Source organism: Maylandia zebra, linkage group LG13, assembly GCF_041146795.1.
Source record: "Maylandia zebra isolate NMK-2024a linkage group LG13, Mzebra_GT3a, whole genome shotgun sequence".
Lineage (NCBI taxonomy): Eukaryota > Metazoa > Chordata > Actinopteri > Cichliformes > Cichlidae > Maylandia > Maylandia zebra.
Window position 1 is genome coordinate 3646126 of NC_135179.1, and position 20662 is coordinate 3666787.

Sequence of the window (20662 nt, forward strand, 5' to 3'; positions counted from 1 at the left end):
ACAACAATGGACATAAGGAGCTTCTTTCAAAGAAAAAACTCAGGTAGATGTTATTTTATATATTATGCTTTGTATGATGTTCAGTATATTTCTATGCAAAACAAGAGGAATTTCTACACAGCAGTATATTCACAGTTAAAACCAGATATTTACACACACTTTAGAATTGTGGACCTCCATAAGTGAGGCTCAATTCTGAATACAATTCAGGTGTCATTTGCAATTAAGGAATACATACAATATAAAAGCAAACTAACCAAACTCCTGCTTTTAGAGCGGCGGTTACATTTGTTGATAATCAATTAATTGAGTGTATTTGAGGTGTAGCAGTAAGGGATGTGTTATTGTGCTATTTTTCACGGCTGTGTTGAGCAGTATCTTAATGCTGTCTGGAGAAATATGTGAAGAGTAAAGAGTTTCAGAATGAGTACTACTGTAAACCATCCATCCATCCATCTTCATCCGCTTTATCTGAGGCTGGGTCGCGGGGGCAGCAGCCTAAGCAAAGAGGCCCAGACCTCCCTCTCCCCAGCCACCTCCTCCAGCTTATCCGGGGGAACACCAAGGCGTTCCCAGGCCAGCCGAGAGATATAATCTCTCCAGCGTGTCCTGGGTCTGCCCCGGGGCCTCCTCCCGGTGGGACATGCCTGGAACACCTCACCCAGGAGGCGCCCAGGAGGCACCTGTCAGATGCCCGAACCACCTCAGCTGGCTCCTTTCAATGTGGAGCAGCAGCGGCTCTACTCTGAGCCCCTCCCGGATGGCCGAACTTCTCACCCTATCTCTAAGGGAGAGGCCAGCCACCCTTCGGAGGAAGCTCATTTCTGCCGCTTGTATCCGCGATCTCGTTCTTTCGGTCACTACCCACAGCTCGTGGCCATAGGTGAGGGTAGGGACGTAGAACGACCGGTAAATTGAGAGCTTCACTTTTACACTCAGCTCCTTCTTCACCACGACGGACCGGTGCAGCGTCTGCATTACTGTAGCTGCAGCCCCAATCCGTCTGTCGATCTCCGGCTCCCTTCTCCCATCACTCGCGAACAAGACCCCGAGATACTTGAACTCCTCCTAGCGATTCTCCTCCTTGAATCGCTACCTTATTGTGGTGGAGGGGTTTGTGTGTCACAGGGATCCCAGGGGCTATGTTGTCTGGGGGCTTTTGCTCCCTGGTAGGGTCTCCCATGGCAAATTGGTCCTGGGTGAGGGACCAGACAAAGAGCGATTCAGAAGACCCTTATGAAAAGAACATCAAGGGAACAGTTTACTCTGCCCGGGATAGAGTTACCGGGGCCCCGCCCTGGAGCCAGGCCCGGGGAGGGTGCCCGAGGGCGAGCGTCTGGTGGCCGGGCCTTAGTTCATGGGGCCAGGCCGGGCACAGCCCGAAGAGGAGACATGGGCCCATCCTCCCACAGGCCCACCACCCGCAGGAGGCGCCATAGGGGTCGGGTGCATTGTGTGTCGGGTGGCGGCCAGGAGTGGAGGCCCTGGCGGACTGACCCCCGGCTGCCAAGACTGGCAATAGGGACATGGAATGTCACCTACTGTAAACCTTCACAGCTTAATGTGTTTAACTTTTAATGCATTTTTTCTTTGTTGTTTTTGCTGCTCTTGTGATATCACCTTCAGGGTCAAGCATCTTGGTGAAATATTGACGTCTTTCAAAGAGAATCTCTTGTTAGGGTGAAAACGTTGCACTCTCACATCTGTCATTTCTCCAGTTACAAAGTTGCTGATCATTGTTTCAAGTTTAATTAGTATTATGAGTAATATGTGTGTAGAGAATTTACAGTAGAGAGATGCTTTCAGACCACTTCACTTGTATGCCATTAGTTGCCTCTACTTTGCATTTTTTTTCTAATTTCCTCTTTTCCGTCTCTAGTGAATTAAAAACAGCCCCCACTCTGAAAGCAGAGCGCTCGACTGTCAGTGTAATATATTTACATACATGAGTAGACGTATCCATATCTAAATTACAATCTTGCGATCAAACTGTTGAGGATGGAGAGAGACTTGGAAACATTCCTGATAGCAGTGAATAAGAATAAGTCTCATATACTTGGAGATCCTCATATTCAATACCAAAGATGTCGAGATAACACAAAAAGAGCCTGGAATCGAATTTCAAATGTGTTTCCTCTGCGAACTTTGCAGGAAAGATTTATTTTCCATCAGAATGGCACAAACGCATGAATGAATCTTAATTTGCTTCATTTACTTTCAATGTGAATTCAGATGGACTTTTGAGGCGATGTGAGCATTTTGGAGTATTTGACATGTGTAACTTGTTCTACCTCAGGTCTGTTCACTTTTTTTCCTGAACTTTTCTCATTATCATTTTCACTGCATTAATACGTTTTAATATTTTCTGTCTATTTGATTCATTTGACTGGAAAGTAGAAAAACTGAAACTATGCTCAGTTCGTTTTCCCTCTCATGTTCGGTTGTACATTCACATAGTCCATTTCCAGACACAACATTTTCACAGCTCCACCGGATATTAACATCAGTGTTCAGCCCAACAGAGAGTCCTCACTGACCCGGAGGACCTCCGATCCCTGGAGATGTGAAAATATTTACTGACCTCGAGTCGCTGCGTTTAATGCAGGTACATGAGTAAAAGCCACAGTCTCACACTTTCCACCGAGCGCTGGAGCACTTCTGGTGAATGCTGAATGTAGTTACTGGGGAACCTTTTTGGAGAAGAGATCTGACTGAGGGGAGGAGGGAGGGAGAGTCGGATGAAGCCAGGGGGAAAATAGAAAGTGACAGGGACTCTCTCTCTCTCTTTATCTTCTGTCCTAAAGTGCTAAGGTAGATTAACCAGTCCAGATGGACTATCTACAGTTCAGATCAGGTTCAGACTGACAGAGCTTCATGTGGAGTCCACACTCTCCAGCGTTTCCTGATTAGCACTGACAGAACGACAGAAGTTTGGAGCAGTCAAAGAAAGTAATCTGAGGTGCCAACTACACATTCTCAGTACCAGCAGGGTTTTGTTGGAATGAGGAGAATTATTTAAGAAGGGGAATAGCTATTTACAGTGGCTTGCAAAAGCATTCGGCCCCCTTGAACTTTCCACATTTTGTCACATTACAGCCACAAACATGAATCAATTTTATTGGAATTCCACGTGAAAGACCAACACAAAGTGGTGCACACGTGAGAAGTGGAACATTTTTTACAAATAAATAACTGCAAAGTGGGGTGTGCGTAATTATTCAGCCCCCTGAGTCAATACTTTGTAGAACCACCTTTTGCTGCAATTCCAGCTGCCAGTCTTTGAGGGTCTGTCTCTACTAGCCCATATGGAAAAGATATATATAAATCTTATAAAGGTTTTATCTGTCTTGTATGAAACTTGTATGAAAAGCATACAAGAGTGAAAACACATATAAGATCCCTTGAAAAATTATATAATGAAACTTGTATGTTTTGTATACTTACTAAAAAAATATATGAAAGTAATGAGAAAGTGGCCACCTTCATGAGTAAATCATATATGTTTTTACTATTTCTTTTCCATATGGGAGCTTTGCACATCTAGAGACTGAAATCTTTGCCCATTCTTCTTTGCAAAACAGCTCCAGCCCAGTCAGATTAGATGGACAGCGTTTTTCGTTCCACTTCTCACGTGTGCACCACTTTGTGTTGGTCTTTCACGTGGAATTCCAATAAAATTGATTGATGTTTGTGGCTGTAATGTGACAAAATGTGGGAAAGTTCAAGGGGGCCGAATACTTTTGCAAGCCACTGTATTCTTTTACACTTGAAGACAACTCAGAAATGTACACCTTTTAAATTATAGAACATGTTTTCAAAAAGGCAAAAAGACAGTTAGATTAGATTAGATTAGATAGATAGTTCACAGTGTGTGTGTGTGTGTGTGTCTGCGCGTGTGGTTTTTTTTTTTTTTTTGTCCTTACAAAGATGTCTTTGTAAGGACAAAACATTGGCTTGCTACTGTACTTGTGGGGACCAACAGTCAGTTGTGAGGACAAATTTCCCGTCCCCACAAGTTTGAAGGAATTTTTGAGACTCTGTGGTTTTAGTGTCAGGGTTACAGTTAGCTCATGGTGGAGGTTCTGGTGGAGGGTTAGGGTAAGCGGCCAGGGAAAGCATAATGTCAATTAGATGTCTTCATTCAGATCTGAAAACGTGTGTGTGTGTGTGTGAGTGAGTGAGTGAGTGAGTGAGTGAGTGAGTGAGTGAGTGAGTGAGTGAGTGAGTGAGTGAGTGAGTGAGTGAGTGAGTGAGAGAGAATAAAACACAGGATGTATCATAAGAGGAAAACACAAAATTCATGAAATGCTATGACATGGTAATTCTTTTTGTGGATTCAATTTGAGTGCATTGGTCTTGAAATCACCTTGATGCTGTTTACGCAGTGATGGTTAAATGTTGAGGACAAAATCAAGCTTCTGATCCTGATCAGCTGATCTGAGTTTACACTTCTAAACAAGCCCTCCTCGACCCCAGCTCTATCTGACCCAACCAGTGGTCATCCAAGTTTTCACTGAGACCTGCTCAGATGGGGAACATCTTCGGCTTTCTATGTATGCACGAGGAAGTAAGTCATCTTGTGACTGTAATGGTACTTAATGAAGTGCACTTGTTGGACAAAAAGAATGTGTAAAGCACAGTATTGGTTTGACGACAAAAGTCTGTAAAGCTTTACATATCAAAAAGTAGCTCAATCTAAATTTAGATCAAAACAATTTTAAAGTTATATTAGCGTTTAGAGCTGCAGATCAGATTTTTGCAGTTCCACCTAAGAAGTGTTAACCTTGAGGAGCTCTTCCTTTATGAAGATAGGGGCTCTTTGGGTTTAAACCTTAATCTTTAGTTCTTAAAGTTGGACCTGTTGAGCCGATTCCCAGCTCCATGTTTCTGTAGTCAGATTCTACCAGAGTGACTTTGCATGATCTACATTTCAAAATAACACTTCTTCTTCTTACCTCAGATATATAGTATTAAATTCTGACTTTATGTGATGGCCAACAGCTCGACAGCTGCTACATAATGAGGAGAGTGAGCCCAAAGTTTTTAGAAAACCTGGTTTTATTTTTGCTTAATAATCTCAGCTAAAAATGACAGACAAGAGCTCATGACGACGTCAGGCAAGAAGTATGCATCTTCCTTACAATCAGCAGTTAACAGACTCTGAACTTTACTGTAGAATCAGTGTTTCAATATTTGTTGCGTTCTAATCGGTCACGTTGATCAATAAATGTCTGTCACAGTTAGATTATGTGGATATTAGAATGACGATGAGGCTGAAATAACTTTCCATGCTCTTCTGTTCATCCTGTTTAGGATCGCGGGGGGGCTGAAGCCTATCCCAGCTGTCAGGTCAGACAGAGAAGGGTCGGAGATTCAGTTCAGCTCCAGACATTTTCTAGATCATTCCATCCACCTTCATTTTGGATGCATCACTAATCTCACTGTTCCATCAGTAAACTGTTACGCTTGTACTCAGTTCCTGTCTCCTACATTTTGTCCCTGTCCGGTTAAATGATCTAAGGCTGAATAATTACATTTAAAAATCAAATGTACAATTATTGCACATTCATCTAACAGACAATATAAAAACTTTATATATTTATAAAACTTTTATTCTGTCTGTGATGATAACAGAGTGGACCAACCTGAATAACATGATTCTTCTTCGCTCCTTTTTTTTTGTTTTAGATGAACAACCTGCTTCCACACTGACTGTGGTTTGTTGTTCCTCGGTCCACTGGATTAAAATGTAGACTCTGCTCTAAAAACATGCTTAACCCTGAGCTTTTGGCCTGCTCATTATTTATAACTGTCCATGTTCAATATAACCATCCACAGCTAACAGAAGACAAGGGAAAGTATAACAGGTCCACTTTCACCAATTACAAGACCAGACCATCTGATATTATAGTCCGGTGTGAAGGAGAGTTCAGGCTGGAATACCAACAGGGCGGCTGCACCTTGGACTAACACCCCCAGGGGCCCCGAGTAGTCTCCTGTTTTCAAAATTTCCATGTAGAAGGTTACAGAGTTTAGATGTGGTTTCAAGGCCGTGATTATTTCATTTTATCTCGTGCTTCCACGGCGCATTTTACTAAATGAAATTTCACTTAATCCAATGAACACAAAGTAATTGCTAATTACTACCATATATGCAGCGCTTGGAGAGAGAAATGGGGGAATCAGTAGGGACCAGCAGCTTATTTTATTTACCCCAGGCCTCCTCGAAGGTTAATCCAGTCGTGTGTGACAACACAGTAATGAGTTTTTTCTGTTTTGTTTTGTTTCCATAAGAAATCCTTTGTTTTACAGAACCTTCACGTGCCAGCACTGTAAAAAGGGAGGCTGCAGTGAAAATGAATGAGATGGTCTGGGATGTAAATTCTTGAGGATCGACAGTCTGGTTAAAATCGGTTAAAAGTTGCGATCTATGATTTCAGGGTCAAAGTGTGCGTAGGATTACAGCTTTGGTTCAAAAACCCAAATCAAACAGCTGCTGAGAGGGGTTAAAGTTCCATGTTTGGGTTTCATTACATGGGCTTCAGGCTGGATTTGGACTTCTTCAGTGTCAGAATATTACTACCTTATATGACCTCTCATTGTGCATGTAGAAGATTCGGTTGCTGATTGTGATGTTTGAACTCTTTTAACAACAACAGTGTGGCGAGCGCACAGCTAAGATGGATGATTCATCAGCATGAGATTCTGCTGCGTCACGTGTGAACAGATGACTGCGGCTCATTCAGTTTGTTACTGCTGAACACATTAGCGAGGTCTGTGTGAGAAAGAATACACAAGGTGCTCTGTTAGAGGAAAATAACTGTTGAGGAAGGGACTGCAAGATGCAGATTGCACTGTTGATTTCTCTGCTGAGTCTGTTCGGTGCGTCCCACTGAATTAGATTCTAATTGTGGCAGCAGGCAGTGATAATCCCTGTCCCCCTCCTAACCACTGCCACAGGTTCTCGTTGTAGCCCCTCCAACTCTTAGAGTAGAGCAAGGACTATATTCATCGACGCAGTCCAAGACAATGGAACTGGACTTACTGAGGAGAGACGGGTGGTCATTATCGAGGAACTGCTAGTGCCCACTAAGCTTGTATAGAAATGCAAGATGGGAAGGGCTGGAGACAGCACAAAGTAAAGTAATATAGCACATTTACCTAATTACTTGCCAGAGAGAGTGACTTATAGTATTACACTACTCATTACATTATCATTTATTTGTAAAATGGCCAAGTGCATTACCTCATAATTACAGTTAACCATGTAAACCTGAGGCTATAGTGCCACACACTAGAGGAAGATTGTCTCTATTTGCATGAATGTAACATCTTTGATGTGGAGATATCATCTGAATTTCAGGAGCGGGACCACTCCTCCTTCACGCACCCTCCAGCCTCAGGCTATAAAAACCCCCCTTCTCCAATACCTGCTGTTCTCATTTTCATGCCCCCCCCTTTTTCTTTCCTCTCTTCTCCTCTCCTCTCTTCCTTTCCTCCCTTTATTTCTCGTTAGTACATGGGGTTCTGCCTGGCCTGAGAGCCGTCCCCAGTCCCCTTCAAGCCTTCCCCAAACCGTAGCACTATTCACACTCCTCATCCCTTTACCAAGGATGTGGTCCCTGCTAGTGAAATGCTGCTCAGTGATTGTTGTGATGGGGAAAGTGGAGCCAGTGAGAATTGATAAGTGATATTGATAATGGAACAGGAATTGCTAAATTCTTGTCAATTCCCTTTCCCAGTGGTGATATGAAGATTACTTTTATTTTTATTGCACAAACGAACAAGAGCACAATGCTAACACAACTTCCGTCCTTTGTAAGAACGTGCACAGACAGCATGCTAACGCTAAGCTTACCAAGAACCCAGAGTGATGACATGCTGCTGCCCTGAACTTCAACAGATAACAAGACCTTTATCATTATTCTGGGTTCTTGGCTAGCGTAGCATTAGCATGCTTTCTGTGCAGGTTCTTGCAAAGAGCAGAAGTTGTGTTAGCAACATATTGCAGTTGTTTCTGTTTTGGGTGATGTCCACATCGCCACTCCTACAGCTGATTGTAGCAAGGCAGGAAGAAAAAAGCATGTTTGCTTGATTCCACCCAGCATGCAGATATCTAATGAACGTCTGTAACGCTAGTAAGAAGATAATTGCAACTGTAATGTGATTACTGAATGTTGTACACTATTACATTAACGAGTTACTGAAAAAAATGTAGTGTGATTACAGTTTAGATCTCTTTGTAATGTGTTACACCCAACACTGGTGGTGGGCAGCCCTTGTGTAGCAAAGGTGTGCGTTTTCTTGAATAACCCTTACTTTCCAGACATTTTGTGTCATTTTCTGGGTCTTTGATTTCTGGCTTGGTTGTTTTATTCTCCTTCAGTCCATCTCTGTCTCGTCTCTGTGTTCTGTCATCAGTGTCCCCGGGTTTCCCTGCAATCTCCTTAGTCATGTCCCCGAGTCTGTCTGGTGTCTCTGTGTTCTGTCTCCGTGAATACGTTTGTGGTCGCGACACGTGTCTCCCCTCCTGTTCCCATGTTTATCTCTTTGTCTTTTGCCGCTTTGTCTTCCCGGTCTGTCATGTCTCCATGTCTGTTTATCCCCAGTCCCAGTGTCAAGTTCACATGTCTTATTCTGTGTGTGTGTGTGTGTGTGTGTGTGTGTGTGTGTGTGTTGACAGACTCCTGTCTTGTGGGAGTGATGTTCAGTTTTGCTTCCCCCGTCTCATTAGTTATGATTTAGTTCAGCTGTGTTCCCATGTGTCTCCATCTCCCTTAATCACTCTCCTGTGTATAAATTGTCTGTGTCTTCCTCTGTTCGTTGTCGCGCTCTCCCTCGTGGTGTGTGTAGTCTCTGCCTGCCCAGCTTAGGTCAGGTGTGTGTTAACATGACATAAAGCATCATTGATATAATTACCTCCCACACAGTCTGCACTTTTTCTCCAATTCAATTTATTGACAGTGTGTGTCCATCTTTACATAGCCACTTTGACTGTTAGTGATTTTCCCCATGCTGGACTCAAATTGTCTTGTTAATGTTGTAATCCAAGCAGAAACCTCTGAGGCTGATAAAAGCGCCTCAAACAGTTTCTCTGATGGTCGTTTGAGAGTTTCTCTAAAACAGACCAAATCTCCACAGACTTGTGTTAAAATTTACAGCAGAAAAGTAAAGATTCACACTTTTAGTGTGTAGTTAGTCATTTAGATGCAGATGGACAGCCGAGTCTTGTCCCGTGGAGGTGGCTCTTCTATGTTGTGCCATGCGTTGGTCTGTTTGGCTGTCTCCAATGTAGAGGTCTGGGCATTCCTCACTGCACTGTGCAGCATACACTACATTGTTAAGTTTGTGTTTAGGAGTTTTTTCTTTGGGATGAACCAGTTTTTGTCTGAGTGTGTTTCTGACCAATAATAAAACTCATTGCACTAAAAGCCATTCCAGGAAGCTTGTGCTTGAGATTATTTTTATATTACTTTCCTCTGATTAGCTTACCATAAACGTATTCAGTTTATGGATGCAGCTTTGATACAGGGCTAACAAGCCTTAGTTGTAAACTTAGCACTTAGAAATAATTAGGTTAGGAAGCTGCGGCGAGCTGAAAGTCAAAAGAATATTCAGTGTCATAAAGTGGCTCTCTTTTGTGTCCAAAGTCGACAATTAAATGACCCCCTGTGAGCAAGCACTTTGGCGACAGTGGGAAGGAAAAACTCCCTTTTAACAGGAAGAGACTTCTGGCAGAACCAGACTCAGGGAAGGATGGCCAATTGCCACGACCAGTTGGGGTGAGAGAAGGAAGATGGGAAAAAAATAATACACCCCTCGGGTAGGCTCGCTCCAAAACCAATGCTGGCTACATCCATCTGTTTACACTTTAATTCGTTAATAAAAATGTGTCAACGTAAATGAAATGCAGTCGAGGACGATCAAAATAATGTCAAGCCATGAACTGGTAACTTTGTAATTTCATGTTTCAAATATACCCGTTTGCTGTTACCATAGTAACCACAGTCAGCTTAGCAAATGTCCCAGGAGGGAAAATAAATAAATAAGTAACCTGTAAACTGACAAATAAAAATGGCTAACCTGTGTAAGGTCAACACCTATTGAGGAAGGCAGACAATTTTTAATGGATTTGAAAGAGGAGTTCACACACACGCTGAAACATTTCCCGCGGCTGACTGCTCCTGCAGATTTAGAGGACTGATAGTTTATCAATAAACCAATTTAGTGTGGCCTGGTTGTGTGTCAGCTCTCCGGGATTATAAATATGTTAATAATAGTTCTCCATCGCATGTTCAGATGTACTGATTCTGTCACGGCGACGGATGGCCGGTACTGAATAGGACTCAGGTGCAGAAACCCAGAGCGGAGACAGTAGATGATTTAACAGTTTATTACGGTTAAGTGCAAGGGGGAAAAAAAGGGAAACGTGGCAAAGACAGAAAATGACGAGACGTGGAGCCTTGGTGTGGCGTGCCCAGGGGAACGTGGCTAGGGCGAGGGAACGAGGCCTGAGAAGTGGAACGGAGCTGAGTGGGGAACAGTCACACTGAGGGGAGAGGATATAGGAGTTAGGCGGGTAGTGAAGGCAGCTCAGAAGTGGCCAGTATAAGAGCAGCAATTCTTACTTGCAGTTAGGGACCTGGAGTGTTTGAGAGGGGGATGATGAAGATCCAGGGGAGGCTGAGTGGCGTGGAAAGGCTGACCTGAGATCCGGGGCTCCAGATGGAGTGTGATGGCAGGAGGGCAGGCAGGTGAGGCACAGAGGGATTTCCAAAATGATCACTAGGTATCCCGAGTCCGGAGGTGGAGTGAGCCAGGGTGGGTACAGCAACTGTAGTACAAAAGAGTCTTTGTTAGTAAGATAAATCACAGCGAGAATTTGAAACACAAGACCTGTTACCAACATGGGTTGATGACGAACTGGCAGTGAGTGAACATCGATGTGTGGTTTAAATCCCTCTGGCTTGATAGCCTGCAATAGGCTCCAGGTGTGCAGGAGCTGGAGTTGGCCCTGCCCAGGGGCGGATCCCAGGTCAGTTCAGGAGCCTAATGGAAACTCCAGCCACCCACCGTAGACCATGACAGATTCAAATCAAAAGACTCGGGCAGACAGCCACACATATTTTATCAATAAACCATTTTACTCCGGACGGCTTGTCAGTACCCAAAGACTGCAGAGGTGGAATAATGATGCTAATGCACTCACTCCGGTGACCCGTCGGCCGCAGCCAAAACCCAGATCTGCATGCTGGAAGGGATACAACTGTGTGGGCCTTCATTCAGGGCTGACTTATACTCAGCTCCTGCCTCCAGTCAGAGTGTGTAAATAATGCACGGCTGTAAATGTTGTAGCTGAAGCGATCGCTCCCTCTGTACAAAAATAACAAATACACAGCAGAGAGGTCTCTCATGAAAACTGCATGCAGGCATTCAAGGAAGTGTCTTCAGGTAGAATGTCTCCTATATTATTGTGACAAAGGTAGCAGTGACACATCGCTGCGTGTGATTGATATCCAATTTGTATTGTGTTTCTGAGGGGGTGGGCTATCAAAGGTGTATGACCACTTGAGTGACAGCTGATAACAGTCCACTGAGAGGAAACAGACCAGCAACATTGTTTTTGAAAAATGTCAAAAATAATTGGATCCTTATTGTGATTGTCAAGCACCTCTCCTGTCATCTCATCAGACACGCAGCAAATTAGAGAACATGAGAGAGAGAGTGCGGCGCGTTCAGTGATAGCAGATTTTCCCACGACTCATTTCAGAGGGTCAGAGAGAGAACGGAGCGATTTGGAGGACACGTCTCCAGTTTTGTTTCTCTCTGTCTGAACTTCAAAAACATGTATTTTGGCATTAAAGCCAGTTTAGCTGTTAAAGCTTCTGTTAAAGGGGGTGGGGGGTTGTATGAGGTCAAGTCAAGGTCAAGTTTACTTATATAGCACATTACCAACAGTGCTGCATAAAGTCCTTAGCAATGTGAACTAAAATAAATAAAATGCACAACAGTGATGCAATAAAATATAGAAAAATAAATAAAATAAGTCAATAAAAAACACTAAAATGACAAATAAGGCTGTTGAAACCAAAAGTTTTGGTCAATGTGTGTTAAAAGCCAGACCATAACAATTTAAAATGTTCCAGCATTGGTGCAGATCTAAGAGTCTAGGACCTGCCACAGAGAAGGCTCTGTGGTCACGAGATTTAAGTTTAGACCGTGGAATAGTTAAGGTTAGTTTTGACCTGGACCTCAGCTGGAAGGTGTGGCTTTACCTTGGCTAGCTCTCTCAGGTGAAACAGCTGGATTGGACTTCTGCACTCACCGGCTTACACAGCTTAAAGGAACGTCTTTTTTCCATTTGGCTGACAATCGGAAGATAAGAGCCCAGAGCACTGTCAGTGCGTTTATTAAAGAAGTTGCCAAAACAGTGAAATGAAAGTACCAAAAAGTTGATTCTGTTCTTCTGGACGTACAGTTTTCAGTGGGAGAAACGTTTTGTCACTCATCCAAATGACTGCTTCAGTCTCAGCTGACCTTGTAAACAGTACATTTGCATAATGACTGAAACTTTTGACCAAAGACCATGTACACATCCTGGACTGGGAGGAACGCTGGTTTGAGCGCGGAGTCAAGGAGGCCATTTATGTGAAAAGGGAAAGACCATCTCTGAATGAAGGAGGGGGCCTAAGGATCATCTGTCACCATCTTACAATGCTGTGATTGCAGCCATTCCCCAAATCTCTGTAAGAGAGAGCAGTGGGCTTTGATCAGTGGTTGTTGATCAGTGGTCATGACAATTTGCATATTAATGATCAAGGAACTGACCTCCCAGCCCATTGTTCCTTCAGTGGGCTGGTTTCAGTCATTGTGCAAATGTCCTGTTTATAAGTCAGCTGAGACTGAAGAAGTCACCTGGATGAGTGACGAAACATTAGGATCTACTTACCTGAATGATTGAGCATGCATCAGGACAGTGAAAGGAAAATTTGTACTGTGAGAAAATAGAATATAGTATGAATGTGGGGCATCAGTATTGTGAGGAGAGATCATGCTCAAAGTGATTAAGCTGTAAGGGCCAGGGACATACTGCAAGTAGGACGGACGCCAATAACAATTATGACCACAGTTACTAATGTGTCTGACAAAATGAAATGTTAGCCTTTGCCATGTTTGATCCCCTAAATGGAAAATCTGTGTTTCTCAGGCTGTATCGGGGCCTTACCTTGAAGGTTAAATGTTGTGTAACTACGTGCTCATCCTGAGCTGTTCTGTACGAAAGCTTTGTCTGGGACACCGTCTGATCCAAGCAGTTAGTGTAAGAAATAACATAGTTTTCACGAGCGCCCTGCACCCAGCTCATTCAGACAACGGTCACCTCAAGCTGCTTTGAACTGCAGATCATTGAGCACAGAGCACTTTTGACTCCCAGGGATTCCCTGCGCAAGCAACGAACTCGTTACCTGAAACTTTGCACACTGAGTGCATGTTTTTTTCTCTAGTCCTGACTCGCCATTGTCATTAAACAAATGAGAGAATTTACAGCCAAAGTTCATTATAACCTACATGATTCACCAAGAACTTCCAGGATACAGTATAAGACCTCCTCATTTCACATCACCTCCTGTTCATCTGCAGCTCTCCCAAACCTCTGCTATGATGTTTCCCTCAGTTTTTACATTTTCTTTTCATTAATCAAATGTATTGATAATGGGGAAAAAGTGCAATATTAGAAATATACATTTATAATAATTTGCAACAAACGTATTTATAAAGTAAACATCCACCATCATAAGTATTAAAATACAGAAATGAGGAAAAGAATAACAGCTGGTCCCCTTTAAAACTAAAGGGCTGTTTGTAAGTGTCTGCTTGTATTGGCTAAACATAACCCAGAGGGAATGGACACATCATTTACTGCTTGTTGCTTAGAAGAAAATAGCTCCTACCAAGACGATGTAGTGTAGTCAGAGCTTATTAGGCCACTGACATGATTTCTCTTGCGGCGTTTCTTCACTCCAGTACATTTCAAATGAAACAGTGACTCTTTTATAAAGTTGTGGCACTCTGCGTTTACTGGGCGGCCATCGCTGCAGGAACAACAGCCTCTGTCGACTTTCTTCTGTGGACAGAACGTAATTGGGAAATATTGCATTTTTAAGCAGTATGATGGGGACTTACACACCTGAAGCGTTCCTCAAGCTGCACTCATGTTGTTATGCAGTCATTTCTTCTGACTCTGTCCTGCTTCTGCATCACTGGGGATTAACGTCTCTGTCTGAAGATGAGAGCTATTTGCAGGAGTTGGAATTTGGGGGTAATCTGGTCCAGATGGAAGATTTGCCTGCTTGTCTCCAGCCTTTAATACATCCATTGTGTGTATGGTGTGTTTGTAAAACCTGCTCATGATTTGCTTTAAACGGGTTTGTTGCCAGGTGGACCAAGTTTGGGCAGCCTGGGTTTAAAATTGTGCAAATATTTCTGTCATCAGCTCATAAACTTCATTAACTGAGGCTTTATCTGTTATAAAAAGGCTAAATACCCAAGTTTTAAATAGAAATCGATGTGAGAGTAATTAAATTTAACTTGTTAATTGTGTTTGCAGAAATCTTCGTACATCTGCAAATTAATTTTGCTTAAAGAAATTAATCTCTGTCTCTCTTCCACAGCATGTCTTCTACCCTGTCCTCCTTCTCTCACCCCAACTGGTCGCAGCAAATGGCCCCGCCCCTCCCTGCGTCTGGTGCTGCCAGGCTGAGAATCAGTTAACCAGTTTTCCTGTTAAAAGGGAGTTTTTCCTTCCCACTGTCGCCAAAGTGCTTGCTCATAGGGGGTCATATGATTGGTGGGTTTTTCTCTGTATGTGTTATTGTAGGCTCTACCTTACAGTGTAAAGCACCTTGAGGCGATTGTTGCTGTGATTTGGTGCTGTGGGAATAGGGACGATTATCCCAAAAATGAAAAGGGAACAACTCCAAGCTGAGATCCTTTTGTAGCTTCGGTGTTTCATGTATCAGTGAGGAAACAAAGGAGTTGGAGACTGATGGGTGATTGGTTCAGAGTCTGCAGTGATTCTTTCCCATCCCTCACTGAGGCCATTTGGGCATCTCTATGGGATGCTTCATTTTGGATGTCTAGGTGAGGTACTTTTCTAACAGGGGAACTCGAGGTAGACGCAGGCGATTGTGTTTATCGGCAGAAGCGGTCATGTATCAAGCTGAAGAAAGCAAACATTTCAGCGTAATCTTGATGTCTTGGCTGAACAACAGTTCCAACATGGAAGCTGTAACGGCATCAAAAATACAAGTCCACAACTGCTGGAAGTGACTTTTCAGTGTGTCCTGAACATCCTGTTGGGCTTTGCAAGGCTTTGTCTTCAAGAATTGTTTTATATTTAAATAAAATTTTATTCGAATAGTTTGAGACCCTTTTGTTATGATCACCAACAGAAAAAATGCCTGGCATGAAGGCTTATCGAACTCCTGATTTCTTATTATTCTTACCCACTCCTTATCCTACTGAGCTTACACACAGGTGACAATGATGATGACAGTAAACAGGCTCCTGTGATACTGGTCTGTGTATGTCAAGAGTATTTTAATTAACCAACTTTGTGGTCAGTCAAATATTCTTGCTCATGTTGTCAACTTATATTCTGCAAAAGTGCGAAGCAGCAAAAGTTCAGTGTTCATGATATCAAAGCAAATATTGTTTATTGAACAGTTTCTGATGCATAAAATAAATTCATATGAATAGACCTGGGCCTGTTTGCATGCTGCATCACAAATGTGAAAAATATTCCTACTACTAAGCAAGCTGAACAGACCCAGGGTGTCTTAGTGGGTAAGTGGTCACCCGGAGCTAGGTCCGATCTGTCGGCTGATCCAGTCATGAGCATGTTCACATGAAAGGTGTGACATTGGCAACATCTGACCAATAATAATGTGTTGTAAGGATCATACAGTGATGTGCACATTTATTGTACCAGTCGCTGATTGGGAACGATAGTTGGAAAAATATGAAGGGGTTCTAAACATAATAAAGAATTCAAGTAACACAGCAGCTGCAGATGAATCATCGATGTGAGAGGAAAGGACTTTACAGTTTAGTGTTAAAGGTGCTGTATGAATGTGTGCTCGCTTTAAATGTTTTGGTCAGTAAGACTGGAAAAGAGCTACTATATTCATTTTAGTTTAATCGAGTGTTAATCAAGTATTTCATTAAATGGATGTTCAGATAGTTTTAGATTTTATTTATATGCTGCTGCACTGATGGAGTTTAATGGTCTGAGAGTAAGCAAATAATAAATACAAATGTAGTCTGCGTGCAACTAATATAAAGTGCACAAGTGCAAAAAGCTGTTTGTAGAACAAACGAACCGAGTTGCCTCAAACAATCTGTATTTTTCCTGACGCTCATTTGGGAAACAAAAAACATTCCCACCCTCCGGCTATGGATGCACAAAGGTCGATGGATCTTCGAGGAATGGTGGCTTTATTTTTCTGCAGACTTGGTCGGTCAGTAGGTCGATCAATGATTTCACACATGCCGATCTCTAATCTGGATCACACCTGGTCCGGAGAAGGTTAGGGTCACAGCATAAGTTACCAAGGAGAAGTGATCCACCCTCGTACTACAGAAAACCCAGGTTTGACCCCAAAGTTACCCGGATGAGATGATGCTTGGTAGCACAGATGACGCTGCTGTGTTAACCATGTTTGCTGGGTCTGCTTAGACTGCTCCCGTCATTAAACAGGAGTAGAAAAAGATTCATGGGCCAAAGGATCAGGCAGTAATATGGATGTTTAGATGGTTTCCTACTGAATATATCTGTGGATGAAGGTATGAGGTGCGGCTGGTTAGGATGATTGATTCGTCTTTTTTTTCTACTCCTGTTATTCCTTTTATATGTACTGGGCCAGAAATAAAGCGTCCTCCTTCTCAATGTTGCCTGAGAACTTAGCCAGGCTGCGCTTTGCTCCTTCTGCTTTGTTAGCGAGCTAACAGTATATCCCCTCATGCACCTGCTGGCAAGAAAGTGTTTCCTGAAATTCTTCTTGTAAAGACGTGGGGCTTTTTTCCCAGTTATTTAGTGAGTTTATTGTGTGAGGGATCGAGGTGAGCTGGATACACTCCAGGAGCAAAGTCACTCACTGAAAATCCGATAAATAAAGTGATCTTTCTGCTCCTGCTGTTTGAAAATGTGGGTTACATTTGAAGAGGACCACGTCAGAGCCAGTGCCTTTTCTTATTTTATGTCTTTGGTCTCTGTAGAAACAACTTGAGGGGAAAAATATTCTTTGACACAGGCTTTTAGTGTATCAAATGTACCTTTAAAAACCTTGGGTGACACTCTCTTTAAGCCTTTGACATCATGCCTCTGTATATATAAAAACATGCCTCCTACTTCCACTTCCTCTGCACATGTTGTAAATCCCATATCATGTTTCAAACATGCAGCAAATAAATTCTTGACAGGGCAAGACGAGAGGAGCAGAGGACACGGTGGGGTATAAAGATATGAATGAGTCACCATGTTTGGTTTATTTAAAGGTTTTACAATATAACATCCGGCACTGTGCAAATAATTACCCCGCAGGCTCATATTTGGTGCTAGCAGCTGTGGTTGAGGTGAGACGTGACATCTTTTTCTTTAATTTATTATCCCTTTCAGAAGCACCGGTCATCATGAGAACAATCGTTTGTTAACAGGAAAAAAATAGCTGTAAGTTGCCTGAAGCAGAAAACAATGATACACAAAGCCGCAGCTAATTTTTAATTATAACTTTATGGATTTAAGGCTCAAAACCAGAACAAATTTTATATATTTTAATGTTGTAGAATAAAAATTACAATAGCCTGTGTGGGCTGCTTATATTATACCTCCCAGAGTTTATGAATCACACAAAATCTGGCATCAACCACAGCGAGGGCAAAAAAGCTGAAATCCATCTCTGCGTGTCTGATTACAGGTGATGCAGCAGGTGCAGTTTGGTAAATACTAATGCTCTGTGTAAAAAAGGCAAAGCAGCTGTTCTTGTCTTCAAAGTTGTTTCTGTGTTTTATTGTTAAAAACAGAAGTGATTGCAGTGTTCTTTCTATGATTTGTCAATTTGGGGGGTTTCAGTCTCAAAAATGGAAACAAACTCATGTCGCCCCAGGAGATCTCTTTATGGTACGTGGGACATCTCAAGGATGTTGTTCAGCATCTGTTAGACGTTGACTATTAATCTCTCTTCCACAGCATGTCTGTATCCTGTCTTCCTTCTCTCACCCCAACCAATCACAGCACATGGCCCCGCCCCTCCCTGAGCCTGGTTCTGCCGGAGGTTTCTTCCTGTTAAAAGGGAGTTTTTCCTTCCCACTGTCGCCAAAGTGCTTGCTCATAGGGTGTGATATGATTGTTGGGTTTTTCTCTGTATGTATTATTGAAGGGTCGACCTTACAGTATAAAGCTCCTTTAGTCAACTGTTCTGATTTGGTGCTGTATAAATAAAATTGAATTGAATTGACTTCTAAGTCAAAGCTTTGATTTTCTCAAAGTTACCAGTATACTCATGTTTTTTTCCCTCAGTGGCTCGCAGAGTCCTTTTCCATCATGCTGTATATGTGTTTGTGTTGGGCTGCTGCCTGCGAAGCCGATTGCTCCGTAAGGACATTACATTTTCTTTTTCTTTTTTTTCTTTTTCTTTTTTTTTTTTCTTTCTTTTTGTTTTTTTCGCCTGTCCCATTTGGTTCTTTAGCCATCAGAATTGTTGTCTGAAGACCAACAAGGATACCCAATGGATTTACTTTGCCAAATGGATCATCGTGGCATTGCCGTATTGGTCCATTTGGTCGATCTTTGTTTTTATTATTTATTATATTTTATTTTCAGATGTTACAGACGGGACAGACATGAGTGAGGGATAGGAAAGGGAGAAAGAAAGAGGAAGGAAAGGAAAAACAGAAGGGGAGAGGGACAGTGAGAAAGGGGGGGAGAAAAAAAATAAAAATCTCCTGGATCACCTGTTGAGAGAAGAATAGAAAACAAGCAAAAAAAGACAAAAAAAAAAAACAAAGCAACATACTAAACACAACACCATCGCATTAATCTAGCTAAGTGTAAACAGCAGTAAATACTAAATATTCAATGTTGTTGTGCAGCACGCAGGACAGATGTGCTTCGAAGTAGCAGCCAAGAAAGGTGTAATTTGGGTCTACGAGCAGTGAACACCCGTGTGCATACCTGTGTGGATCAGCGCGCTTGTATTCCAAAGGTTTCTCCATGTAACGATCTGCTAGGGAGTGTTGGGGGGGGGGGGGGGGCCACAGCCCCGTCCTCCAGGGTGTGAAGCAGGTATGGAGGAGATCAAAACTCCAGACATCCAGAGGCCCCCAGAACACAAGAGACCATGGAAGACCAACAGAGGGGCAGCCGCGCCACTGTTCCAGTAAGAGCTGAGGAGAGTCCCAGATGAGGGTCCCTCATCTAGGACATTACATTTTCACTCTGTTCTGTAAACTACAAACTATAATCCTGCAGTGGGAGAATTTTCCTTGATATGGAAAGTAGTCCCTGTGAAATACTCGAAGCAATCTCCATGTTTTTCCACCTCACAAACCAAAGTGAGCCACGGTGTCGTGTTAGTGTTAAAAGATGACAGGAAGAAGTGGTCTTCACTGACCTCGTGGTTCCCGGTAATTTATGGATTCACATCAGGTCTCAGATCTGAGATGGCGTGTCTGAAATCACAGGAATCTTCTCTGTCAGCGGCTGGAAAATCACTTTCCGTTGGTCCTTTGGACTGAAGCTTCAAGCTAATGTCAATTTTTGTGTTCATTTTGAATCGAGCCCATTTTTATAACAAAAACAGAAAAGCCAAACCATTGTTTTTTTGCTTGTATACGTAGTGACTGCAGTGCTTTGAGATAAATGTAAATCTGCTGACATGCTGGCGCTGAGCAGGCATCAGCATCAAACTTAAACCTTGAACTGATGACGCCTTCAGACCTGATTTTGGTTCCTTGCTTTCGTTATGTTGAGCTTTAGTTGAGAGTTGTATGCTGCTGTGTGCACTGGAGACCTGCCATTGTAAATGGATTGATGTTGCATACTGTGGACCAAAGCATCTGTGTGGAAGTCTTCATCCACATGTCTAACAACATTTCAAAAGCTGTCTCAGAGCCACATATACAACATAGACTCAAGTGCCAAAGTCCATTAAACCGTTATTGTATTCTAGTGGCCAGCAGGGGGCGACTCTACTCTTATATCTGATACTACAGAAGTCTGTGAGATAGCTTATTTAGGGTTTTGGTCACTAATTCCAAGTCTCATTGAATACACCATGCATGCTTTTATTTATTTAATAACTTATCTGATCCTCAGCTGTCAGCTTGCCATTTTTTGTTTTGTTTTTTTAAACAAATTTCTTGAGTGAGTGTGAATGCAGCGAAATGCCACATGCTGGACTGGTGCTGGCTGTTTGGGAGATTTTAACACATCATCCAAACCTGTAAAACACTAAACTCAATGACTGGCCATCCAAAAACTTCTCTTTGTTGTTTCCCATATTTGGCCCACAAAGGTGTCATCACCATCACGCTGATTATTCACCATCAGCCTGGTTGAGTGCAGTCAGTGATGTTTTTGCTTATTGTGTCCTTCCTCATCAATCTC

The 20662-nt window shown here is 42.6% G+C and overlaps 1 long non-coding RNA gene across 2 annotated transcripts; it reads right to left on the reverse strand.

Annotated features, from left to right (window-relative positions):
* Positions 1-10377: 10377 nt before the first annotated feature.
* Positions 10378-11076, reverse strand: LOC101472804 (uncharacterized). 2 transcript variants are annotated; one of them, XR_013101235.1, is made up of 3 exons: positions 10908-11067; positions 10629-10834; positions 10378-10549 (listed from the first exon to the last, which is right to left on the reverse strand). It is a non-coding gene; the product is annotated as an uncharacterized LOC101472804 (long non-coding RNA). The 2 variants fall into 2 exon arrangements; XR_191739.4 differs by having other exon boundaries at positions 10629-11076.
* Positions 11077-20662: the final 9586 nt, after the last annotated feature.